Genomic DNA, 12,762 nt, shown 5'->3' with positions numbered 1-12,762 from the left:
TTTTTTATACAGTAGGTACTTATTAGTTATCTATTTTATACATATTAGTGTATATATGTCAATCCCAATCTCCCAATTCATCCCACCACCATCATCCCCCCCCACTTGGTGTCCATACCTTTGTTCTCTGCCTCTGTGTTTCTATTTCTGCCTTGCAAATCGGTTCATCTGTACCATTTTTCTACATTCCACATATATGCATTAATATATGATATTTGTTTTTCTCTTTCTGACTTACTTCACTCTGTATGACTGTCTCTAGGTCCCTCCACATCTCTACAAATGATCCAATTTCGTTCCTTTTTATGGCTGAGTAATATTCCATTATATATATGTACCACAACTTCTTTATCCATTTGTCTGTCGATGGGCGTTTAGGTTGCTTCCATGACCTGGCTATTGTAAATAGTGCTTCGGTGAACAATGGGGTGCATGTGTCTTTTTGAATTATGGTTTTCTCTGGGTCTGTGCCCAGTAGTGGGATTGCTGAGTCATATGGTAATTCCATTTTTAGTTTTTTAAGGAACCTCAATACTGTTCTCCATAGTGGCTGTATCAATTTACATTCCCACCTACAGTGCAAGAGGGTTCCCTGTTCTCCACATCCTCTCCAGCATTTGTTGTTTGTAGATTTTCTGATGATGCCCATTCTAACTGGTGTGAGGTGATACCTCATTGTAGTTTTGATTTGCATTTCTCTAATAATTAGTGATGTTGAGCATCTTTTCATGTGCTTTTTGGCCATCTATATGTCTTCTTTGGAGAAATGTCTATTTAGGTCTTCTGCCTATTTTTTAGTTGGGTTGTTTGTTTTTTTAATATTGAGCTGCATGAGCTCTTTATATATTTTGGAGATTAATCCTTTGTCCATTGACTCGTTTGCAAATATTTTCTCCCATTCTGAGGGTTGTCTTCTCATCTTGTTTATGGTTTCCTTTGCTGTGCAAAAGGTTTTAAGTTTCACTAGGTCCCATTTGTTTATTTTTGTTTTTATTTCCATTACTCGAAGTGGGTCAAAAAAGTTCTTGCTGTGATTTATGTCAAAGCGTGCTCTTCCTGTTTTCCTCTAAGAGTTTTATAGTGTCTGGTCTTACATTTAGGTGTTTAATCCATTTTGAATTTATCTTTGTGTGTGGTGTTAGGGAGTGTTCTAATTTCATTCTTTTGCATGTCGCCGTCCAGTTTTCCCAGCACCACTTATTGAAGAGACTGTCTTTTCTCCATCGTATTTACTTGCCTCCTTTGTCATAGATTAGTTGACCATAGGTGCAGTGGGTTTACCTCTGGGCTTTCTATCCTGTTCCATTGATCTACATTTCTGTTTTTGTGCCAGTACCATATTGCCTTGATGACTGTAGCTTTGTAGTATAGTCTGAAGCCAGGGAGTCTGATTCCTCCAGCTCCATTTTTTTCCCTCAAGATTGCTTTGGCTATGTGGGGTCTTTTGTGTCTCCATACACATTTTAAGATTTTTGTTCTAGTTCTGTAAAAAATGCCGTTGGTAACTTTATAGGAATTGCACTGAATCTATAGATTGCTTTGGGTAGTGTAGTCATTTTCACAATATCGATTCTTCAAATCCAAGATGTGTGAGCACTTTTGAAGCCTCTGCTTGGGTCCTGTTTATTAATGTCCTATGGGCCAAAGCAAGTCACAGGGCCAAGCTCAGATTCAAGGAGTAGAGAAATAAATTCTACCACTTGATGGGAGGAGCTATAAATGTTATTGTTATTTTTTTCCCCTGATCCCTCATAATTAAATTTGAATTTTGGAGAATGGACTGGAATGAGGCCAGCCCTCAGCAAGAAGAGGAAGGCGACAGTTGCAGTAATCTAAAAGACCAGTAATGGCTAGTGGCAACAGAAATAGAGAGATGTCGAAAATTTAAGGGACTTCCCCGGCGGTCCAGTGGTTGGGACTCCACGCTTCCACTGCAGGGGACGTGGGTTCCACCCCTGGTCAGGGAACTAGATCCCACATGCCGCAACTAAGAGCTCACATGCTGCATGGCGCAGCCAAAAAAAAGAAAGAGAGAGAGAGAGAGAGAGAGATGTTGAGAGTTTAAGAAATATTTAGGAGACAGGATTAACAGACCTTGGTGATTAAGGGTGTGTGTGTGTGTGTGTGTGTGTGTGTGTGTGTGTGTGTGTGTGTGTGTAGTAATTTCAGAATCAAGGATGCTATTAATGTTTTGATTCATAATAGTCCTTCTGTGGGGATTCTTTATTGATTATATTTATATATTTGTTGCTGAATTAGACTAGTCTAAAAAGGTTTAATCTCTGCTTGACCCTGTAAGTCAATATGAGAAAGAGAACTAGAAGTACAGATGTTACTAGGTAGAGAAGATGCAGACAGCTTTCACTTATTCACACAAACATGATGATTTTCTAGTCATTAATAAAAGTTCTCTGGACATTGCTTGTACATCTGCTGTGGACTGAAGTAATGTGTCATTATGTAGACAACTGGTTCAGTTAGTCAAATACTTAGGAAATACCCTCTATGCCAAAGTTACTGGGCTAAGTCCTTAGGGCAGTTTGAAGAGACAAGCCCTTAACTTGATTCCATTTGTGTTGGGGAATGAGCCATGTTTACAGTATCTAGAAAAAGATTTGTCCCCATTCAGAGATATAGGTAAGTGTTGAATCAATGGGAATGATAGTAAGGTCTTCTGAAGTCCTGAGGAGGAAGCAGAATTCACAATTCAAGCTGTTTGGGTAGGAGTCAAATGGGTAGAATGTATACTCTGGAAGATGATTCAATTTTAAGTCAGTTTGGACTTCCCTGGTGGTCCAGTGGTTAAGACTCTGCGCTCCCAATGCAGGGGGCCCAGGTTTGATCCCTGGTCAGGGAACTGGATCCCACATGCTGCAACTAAGAGCCTGCATGCTGCAACTAAGACCCGGTGCAGCCAAATAAATAAATAAATATTTAAGTCAGTTTCTCAGAAAAAGCTGATGAGTTTGGGCTGAATTACTTTTACAACTGAGTTATGAAAAAACGGACCACAATAGTTTTCTTTCTATGTAGGACACTGTATTGCTAGCTCTCCTGCTTTTAGCAATACTCCTACATAAAGGTTTATTTAATAGTCTTAAAATGTTTTTCCTTATAATGCATGTTTGTTATTATGAAAATGTAGTGCCACTTTCCCCCCTCCCCTTTGTTTTGCAAATTTATACAAAATGATATGGAGGACTGAAGCAACTATCTGGGTAATTCAGCCTTCCATAATTTAGGTTAAAAGAGTAGATAAGATTTTGTATAACATATTCAGATAACTAAGGCATATATATATTTTTTTCATTTTTTTTCCTAGATAGTTGTTACAGGGTTAGCATTGGGTCAGAACTTCCAATCAGCTTTATCTCTCTGATTTTCCATTGCATTAATGTAAACATTTTCTCTATTGAAAAGAAGTTCGGCCTTTTAAAAAATGCTTTGGTATTAGCATCTGATGACTTGGGAACCCTTGTTTTACTTTGTAAGGAAAAATTAAGTCTCTATGGTATTTCGACCATTCTTGCAACTGCTAATGGTGGTGATAGATAATCAGGTAATGATTGCTAACACTTTACATGCATTTCCTCATTCACTCATCACAAGAATGCTTTAACGTAAGCACTATTTTATCCCCAGTTTACAGAAGAAGAAACTGAGGAACAGAGTGGTTAAGACACTTTTCTAAGGCCACATAGCTGATATGTGGCAAAACCAAGACTGGGAGCCTGTAAAAGATTGGATTATTGTACAAAAATACTCATGCTCTCACCCACAGCTCCAGGGGAGGAGTACATATGCCCATCCCACTGATTTTGGGCTTGGCTGTGTGACTTGGCTTTGGTCTCTTGGTGGGTGGAGTGTACCTCACCACTTGTTGCCTTTGAGCTTGGTCATCGACTTGAATTGGTCAATGGGATATTAGCAGCAATGATGCAAGCAGAAACTTGAAATGTACTCCTGTGATTGAGTTTGTCCTCTTGCATTTCTGCTGCTATCATGAGAAGAACATGTGCCAGTTAAACCACTGATCCAAAGAGGGAGAGAAACATGTCAAGCAGGCCTAGACCCAGCCAACAGCATGAAGCCAAGCCCAGCTGATTCCACCCAAGCTCTGCTGTAGTGAGTGGTGGGTGAGAAAGAATAAGTGATTATTTTTTTAAGCTTCTGCATTTGGTGTAGTTTGTTACGGAGCAAGAGCTAACTGATAAAGAGCCTAACGAGTTGCAATCTAAGAGCCTGCCCTGTTAATCACTATCAATGCATCAAATTCAGCATTTTTCCTAAACTGATATTTCTAAAACAACTAAATCAACAATCATTTGTCTCAGATGATTAACTCGAGAACATTATGGGATAGATACTGTTATAGAACTATTCTTCTTGGAAGTTACATGTCTTCATATCCCTTTCTCACACTTCTTTTAAAAATTAAGAATACAGATATTTGATTTTGTTTAGTGTCCAGTTCACACAGCTTATACGTACATTTCTTGGTCCTCAGCTTCTAGATGTAATCCACTTATGAGTTAGAGAACATGTTTCAGAGTCTGCCACTCTGAAACAATATCTGAGATGGGTAAGTGAACACATTTTGAATGACACAAATGGTTCCCATCCACAGAAAAGCAATGACGGGGAAGGAAATGGAAAACTGGTTACTTACAATAAAAATAACTAACAATAAGAGGTTTGTTCTGCATCGATGGGTCAGAGATGTAAAATTTAGATAGAGATGTGGGCAATAGCTACCTGAGCAATGACAGACTTTCTTCTTCACCTTTTAAGGTGTTGATCTTATGCATTTAAAACAAGGCTGAGGAAAGTGGAAAGCAGGTCAAGGTCTTGGTTTAAGCTTGCCTGTGTTTGATCCCTGAAGCTTTAGGGCATAAAATATCATGGGAGATTATATATTTTAGAAACACAAGAGTGATTGTCTAGCCTCCTCCTGGGGAGTGTACATTTATTTCGTGAGGTATTTTCTAAAATATATTCTGAGAGTTTGGGATTTGGGGGATATATAGGTTTTGCAAATGCATGATCACTCAAAAAGTTAATAAATTTCTTGATTGCGGGAATTCTCCTAGACTTTAATGTACTAAGATGCATCACGGATCTTCCAGAGAGGGGTGGAACATGCAGCATATTTTAGGCTATTTGTTCTCAAACATTGTTTAAGGAGTTACTCCCTGGCCTAAAATTATACAGAACATACATTAGGGAGTTATGCTCTAAAATATTTCTCTAATGAAATCCTGTTCCTTCAGGGATGCTTGTCTACCATATTTTCAAAGCATCCAGTGAAGGGACTTCCCTGGTGGCACAGTGGTTAGGAATCCACCTGCCAATGCAGGGGACACAGGTTTGAGCCCTGGTCTGGGAAGATCCCACATGCCGCGGAGCAACTAAGCCCATGTGCCACAACTCCTGAAGCCTGTGTGCCTAGAGCCCACGCTCCACAACAAGAGAAGCCACTACAATGAGAAGCCCGCGCGCTGCAGTAAAGAGCAGCCCCCGCTCGCTGCAACTAGAGAAGGCCTGTGTGCAGCAATGAAGACCCAACACGGCCAAAAACAAAAACAGAAACAAAAACAAAAACAAAAGCATCCAGTGAAATATGTAGAGAATAAGCTTTATTGGCCAGATTCTTCCTGATGCAGAAGGGGAGGCTGCCCATGTAAATCTAAGTGGTAGTGAGCACAGTGTGATTGCTGGCACCTGACTGCATGGAATCAAATTCTGGTTTCGCTACTCACTAATGGTGTAACCTTGGGTGTCTGTGCCTCAGTTTTCTCATCTATAAATAGGAATGATAATTAATGTACCTAGTCTCGTAAATTTGTTTTGAGGACTTAATAAGATAATAACTGGGAATCAATTAGTGTAGTGCTTAACGTGTGGTAGATTCTCAGTAAATATTATCGTAAATTATAAATCTGATAAGGGACTTGTATCCAGAATATATAAAGAAATCTTGCAACTCAAAAATGAAAAGACATAATCCAATTCCACAGTTTAAAAAAGGGCAAAGTATTTGAACAGATATTTCTCCAAAGGAGATATACAAATGGCCGATAAGCTCATGATAGGGTGCTCAATATCATTAGTCATCAGGGAAATGCAAGTCAAAAGCACAGTGAGATACCACTTTACTCTCACGAGGATGGCTATAATCAAAAGAGAGATAATAACAAGTGCTGGAGAGGATATGGAAACATTGTGACCCTCATACATTGCTGATGGGAATGTAAAATGGTACAGCTTCTTTGGAAAACAGTTTGCTAGTTCCTAAAAAGGTTAAACATGAAGTTACCATATGCTGCAATTCCACTCCTAAGCATGTACCCAAGAGAAATAAAAACATACGTTCACACAAAAACTTGCACGTGCAACGTTATAGCAGCATTATTCATAAGAGCTAAAAAGTGAAAACAACCCAAATGTTCATCAACCGAGGAGTGGATAAAGAAAATGTGGTCTATCCATACAATGGAATATTATTCAGCAATAAAAAGAAATGTGGTACTGATACATGCTACAATATGCATAAACCTTAAAAACATCCTAGGTGAAGGAAGCTAGTCACAAAAGGCCACATGTTGTATGATGTTATTTATATGAAATATCCAAAATAGCTAAAGCTATAGAGACAGAAAATAGATTAGTGGTTGCCTAGGACTGGTAAGGGATGGGGTCTGGAGGGGAGTGACTACTAATGGATTTTGTTTTAGGGGGATAAAAATGTTCTAAAGTGAAATTGTGGTGATAGTTGCATAAACTTGTGATTATAGTAAACACATTGAATTACACACTTTGGGTTAATCATATGGCACGTGAAATATATCTCAATAAAGTTATTAAAATTATAGTTATTATTACTAAGCAGAATGGCTGGCACTAGTTTGCGGGATTTCCAAACTTACAGAAATGTCTAGTATCAGTTGGATTGCTCCCATAGCTGCTAATTGTGCTGTGGAACTAAGATTTTCCAGTGAGGTCTGAAGTATGAGTTGGAATATCTGGAAAATTTCTCCCCTTCTCTATGATTATGGTAGAGATTTATGCTGCGGCCTCTCTCTGATTACAGTCTTGGTGTCTGGTTGCTAAAAGGGATGAGGAAAGATGTGGATAAGGCCAAGTTCATAGCCCATTGAGATGATCATGACCAGGTGTCTTTGCTTCCCACTCCTTGGCCAGAGAGTTCCTTCTCATGTGCAGATCGGCCTTTGGGGAATTTCTTTTGTGGCATGTACAGCTGGGAAGTGATTCTCTCCTTCAGTTTGGTTATAAGGTCTTCTCTCCTTTATGTCTTTGGAAGTAAGCTCATTATTTCTGTTTTATAAAGCCCAATGTAAAATCACTTCCTTTCATCCAGCTAGCAGCATAGCTGGGCAAAGTATAGTTTTAGACTTTACATTCAGAATTAGATTGAGAAGTTTGTCTTCTTCTTTATGTTTCTCTCCCCCACCCCCCAACTCATGTACATTATCTTATACTGAACTGTTTGAGGGATTGTTGCAGACATTATGACATTTTACCCCTAAATACATCATCCTAAGAACAAGGACTTTCTCCTAAATAAGTACAATATAGCAACCCTCACTGCCCCAGGAAATTTAACAATCACGAATATATATAGACCATATTCAGATTCTCCCAGTTATAGATTGGAAACATTTGTTTTTGTTTTGCTGACCTTTCTAGAGCCACCAAGTCTTTTTTTGGTGGGCTGCTTTTGTGCTTATCATACAATATTATTATTTTCTATTCACTTGCCCTCACTGCGCTAGGCTGTGAGTTCACAGCTTTGCTCACACTTGCAATTCAGCACAGACTTGGGTATCACCCACTCCTCTGCTCATAGCACCACCTAGTGTGCCACCCATAGTAGATGCTTAATACGTGCTTGAGGAGTTAGATTAAACTGAATATTGCCAAGTCGGGATCCATGTTGCAGAGATACACTTTGGTATTTCTCAGTGTCTACTTTTTTTTTTTTGCTGCGGCCTCTCCCGTTGCGGAGCACAGGCTCCGGACGCGTAGGCTCAGCGGCCATGGCTCACGGGCCCAGCCGCTCCGCGTCATGTGGGATCTTCCCGGACCGGGGCACGAACCCGTGTCCCCTGCATCGGCAGGCGGACTCTCAACCACTGTGCCACCAGGGAGTGTCTACTTTTAAAGCTCACTGTGAGTTGCCATTGACTGCCCTTTGCTACTTCAGATCTCTTGGCATCGCCATCAGTCTTCTGTACACTCCATCTCCCTACTATACTCATGTTATCTTTGGTGTGATTTTTGAAAGCTCATGAAGTACTGAGTAGAAGGGCAATAAGAGTGATCATGTAAGTGGAAGAGAATGAGATACTGGTTCCATTCAGAGGAAGTTGGTACTTATAAGCTGGTGTCAGCTGTCTTGGCGGCATAACAAACTAGTGCCAGCCATTCTGCTTCGTAATAATAACTATAATTTTAATATCTTTATTGAGATATATTTCACATGCCATACAATTCACCCAAAGTGTGTAATTCAGTGTGTTTACTATAATTACAACTTTATGCAACTATCACCACAATTTTACTTTAGAACATTTTTATCACCAGTTCTTTTGAGCAGCTCAGGGTGTAATTCTCTAGCCTGTTTCCATGTTTTTTTTACAGGTATAATGTTATGATACCAGAATGGTTCTGAGATCAGATCAAACTGGAAGCAGAAGATCCCCGAGGCTTTAAGTTATATATAGTCCTGGTTGGCAGGAAGATTTGCCATGGGTAATCAAGGTGGTTGTCAGTTCGTCTGTTTTGTCTTGTTAGGAAGTCTGCAGCTCTGTGACATTTTTAAGGCTTGTCAGGTTTACTAGATCCATGAGCAATAGTTATGTCGTTTAAATTTTAAGGACAAAGGTGATGAAGGAATTCAAGACAAACTTTTCTTAGCATGCATTTGGGAGCACATAAATATCTAATGTAGGGGCTTCCTTGGTGGCGCAGTGGTTGAGAGTCCGCCTGCCGATGCAGGGGACATGGGTTCGTGCCCCGGTCCAGGAGGAACCCACATGCCGCGGAGCGGCTGGGCCCGTGAGCCATGGCCGCTGAGCCTGCGCGTCCGGAGCCTGTGCTCCGCAACGGGAGAGGCCACAGCAGTGAGAGGCCCGCGGACCGCAAAAAAAAAAAAAAAAAAAAAATATCTAATGTAACTTACTTTGACAGGGTCCTCAAGAGTAAAATTAAAGAGAGGATTGGATATAAGTTCAGAAGCTTTGAGATGTCCTAGCCCAGGTCAGTAGAAACTAGACTCCAATGTTTTCAAGATGTTGGCTACTGCTTAAAGTAGAGCTAGGCCTGTTTACTTACTTCAGTGTTTATATATGGATGCAAAGACCATGCTCGACATAATTTGTTCATCTTCATAAGTAGTTATGATGTGATAGGGGTTTTTTTCCTGTTTGTAAATGGAGAACTTGAAGTGTAAGTGTTGCTAGGTAAATACCCCAAAATGAGCACCGACAAGACCTTTCAATATTCCGTGGAAAAGCCACACTTTTATCAGCATTTCCTTGGCTTTTTCAAATCTCAAAGCAAGAAACACAGTGAATACAGGGTAAACATTTCTGATCTCTAGACATCTGTAACAGAGATGTCTCCATTGGGTCATGTTCAATGTTGGTCATTTAAATAAATCCTGATGATTTGCTGAACAAGTGTGAGGTTACTCTTTTCATCCCAGTGACTGCGAAGGTGTCTGAAAGCACAAGAGATAAGGGTCTTTTGTCCTCGAGAAGGGTAGCAGCACAGGAATGTTGTTATACACAGATGGAATATTGAAAGTGGCCCTCCTGTGTTTTCTTCCTCCTCCTGTTTAGAGCTTTCTCCTTATTCTGCAACCTAGGTGCCCAGAAACACCACTGTGGCAGCTTACCTAGGTCTGGTCTTGGACAGTTCTTTCAGACTTGGGGAATTTCTTGGCTTTATTGCCCCATTCAACACTTGTTCATTTTCCCAGTCTAAGAGCATGGCTTTGTGACTTTAAATAACCCAATGAATGAATTTGTTCTTTGGTGTAAGTGGCCAATTTGGTGTAATGTATTATCTTTCAAGATAATTTTTTAAAAAATCCTTTAACTACGGAACTTTTTAACACAATTTTAAAAACATGTACAAAAGTAGAGACACTGCTATAAGGGACTCATCTTCAATAATTATCAATATATGGCCAATCTTGTTTACTATAGAGCCCCACCTACCCCACAGATTATTTTGAAGAGAACCTCAAATAATATATAATTTCATCTATAAAAATTTCAGGATGTCTTTTTAAAAGATAAGGACTTAAAAACCACCATACCATCATCATAACTAAATATGAACAGTAACTCTTTAATATCATCAACTATCTAGTCACTCACATTTATCTGATTGTCTTATAACTTTTTAAAATACTTCACATACTTTGTTTGCATTTGGATCCAATTAAGGTTCATACATTTCGATTGGCTGATATGTCTCTTAAGTCTCTTTTAATCTACTGGTTCTCCCTTCTCTCTGTCTCTCTCTCCCCTTCTCTTCTTTATCCACCTCTCATTTATTGAAGAAATTGATTATTAGTCCTGTTACTCATCTGGATTTGCTGACTGAACCCTTGTAGCGTCATTTACTGTGCTCTTTTGTTCTCTGAATTTTCTGTAAATTGGTTGATTTGGAGGCTCCATCAGATTTTTTTTTTGAGAAAACATTTGTGATACATATAATTAACAAAAGATTAACAGCCAGAATATAGAAAGAAATTTTTCTAAATGTCTATCAGATTTATATTTGATTTTTTGAGCAACTTCATTGGTGGTTTTTGCGTGTTTTTTCCTTTTATAAAGGTTTTAACTGTACTCCACATATTTTGATATATTGTATTTTTATTAACATTGTTTTCAAATTTTCCTTTTCTCCAATCTCCTTATTTTTGAATTTTCCTAATTCTGATTTATGCTGTTCTTTCATAGCTTCTACCATTTTCTAAAAATTTTTAGCTTCTGTTGAAATATCAGGTTGCAGTTTTTAATCAGTTTTGTAGGTATGACTTTCTGGATTGCCTTCTTTGTAGGAACGCTAGTCTACTCCTTATTCTCCTTTTTGTCACAATAACTCTGTAGAAAGTCAATTGTGAGTGAGTATTCCTATACTTTTATTTTTTTATATTTTATTTTATATTTTATACAGCAGGTTCTTATTAGTCATCAATTTTTTTTTTTTAGTCATCAATTTTGTACACATCAGTGTATATATGTCATACCCAATCGCCCAGTTCATCACATTACCATCCCCACCCTTCATCTATTGAGATGATCATATGGTTTTTATTCTTCAGTTTGTTAATATGGTGTATCACATTGATTGATTTGCGTATATTGAAGAATCCTTGCATCCCTGGGATAAATCCCACTTGATCATGGTGTATGATCCTTTTAGTGTGTTGTTGGATTCTGTTTGCTAGTGATTTGTTGAGTAGTTTTGCATCTATATTCATCAGTGATATTGGTCTGTAATTTTCTTTTTTTGTAGTATCTTTGTCTGGTTTTGGTATCAGAGTGATGGTGGCCTCATAGAATGAGTTTGGGAGTGTTCCTTCTTCTGCAGTCTTTTGGAAGAGTTTGAGAAGGATGGGTGTTAGCTCCTCTCTAAGTGTTTGGTAGAATTCACCTGTAAAGCCATCTGGTCCTGGACTTTTGTTTGTTGGAAGATTTTTAATTACAGTTTCAATTTCATTACTTGTGATTGGTCTGTTCGTATTTTGTATTTCTTCCTGGTTCACTCTTGGAAGGTAATATCTTTGTAAGAATTTGTCCATTTCTTCCAGGTTGTCCATTTTATTGGCATAGAGTTGCTTGTAGTATGGACTTGGGTGGCTATTTCCTTTCCCATGTTAGGGAAGTTTTCGACTATAATCTCTTCAAATATTTTCTTGGGTCCTTTCTCTCTCTCTTCTCCTTTTGGGACCCCTATAATGCGAATGTTGTTGCATTTAATGATGTCCCAGAGGTCTCTTAGGCTGTCTTCATTTCTTTTCATTCTTTTTTCTTTATTCTCTTCCGCAGCAGTGAATTCCACCATTCTGTCTTCCAGGTTACTTATCCGTTCTTCTGCCTCAGTTATTCTGCTATTGCTTCCTTCTAGTGTAGTTTTCATTTCAGTTATTGTATTGTTCATCTCTGTTTGTTTGTTCTTTAATCCTTCTAGGTCTTTGTTAAACATTTCTTGCACCTTCTTGATCTTTGCCTCCATTCTTTTTCTGAGGTCCTGGATCATCTTCACTATTATTATTGTGAATTATTTTTCTGTAAGGTTGTCTCTGTCCACTTCATGTAGTTGTTTTTCTGGGGTTTTATCTTGTTCCTCCTTCTGGTACGTAGCCCTCGGCCTTTTCATCTTGTCTGTCTTTCTGTGAATGTGGTTTTTGTTCCACAGGCTGCAGGATTGTAGTTCTTCTTGCTTCTGCTGTCTGCCCTCTGGTGGATGAGGCTATCTAAGAGGTTTGTCTCCTATACTTTTAGAAGGGCAGGTGGACCAGGTTGCTTTTTTGGCCTCACAGATTTACAAATCCCTCTTTCAGGCTTTTTCAAAGTGATAAAGAATATTACCTCACTCTCTGGAATCTGCCTCCTCTGCTCCCCTCCTTCACTTTTATCTGACCTCATCATCAAAGGTGTCCATATTGTCCCAGTCTTGCTTAAGTTGGATTTTTCCTCTCAACGTTCTTTTAAAATATAAATT

This window comes from Neophocaena asiaeorientalis, unplaced genomic scaffold (assembly GCF_003031525.2).
Source record: "Neophocaena asiaeorientalis asiaeorientalis breed wild unplaced genomic scaffold, Neophocaena_asiaeorientalis_V1.1 scaffold20, whole genome shotgun sequence".
NCBI classification, from domain to species: domain Eukaryota; kingdom Metazoa; phylum Chordata; class Mammalia; order Artiodactyla; family Phocoenidae; genus Neophocaena; species Neophocaena asiaeorientalis.
Note: the sequence above shows the minus strand (reverse complement) of the source record.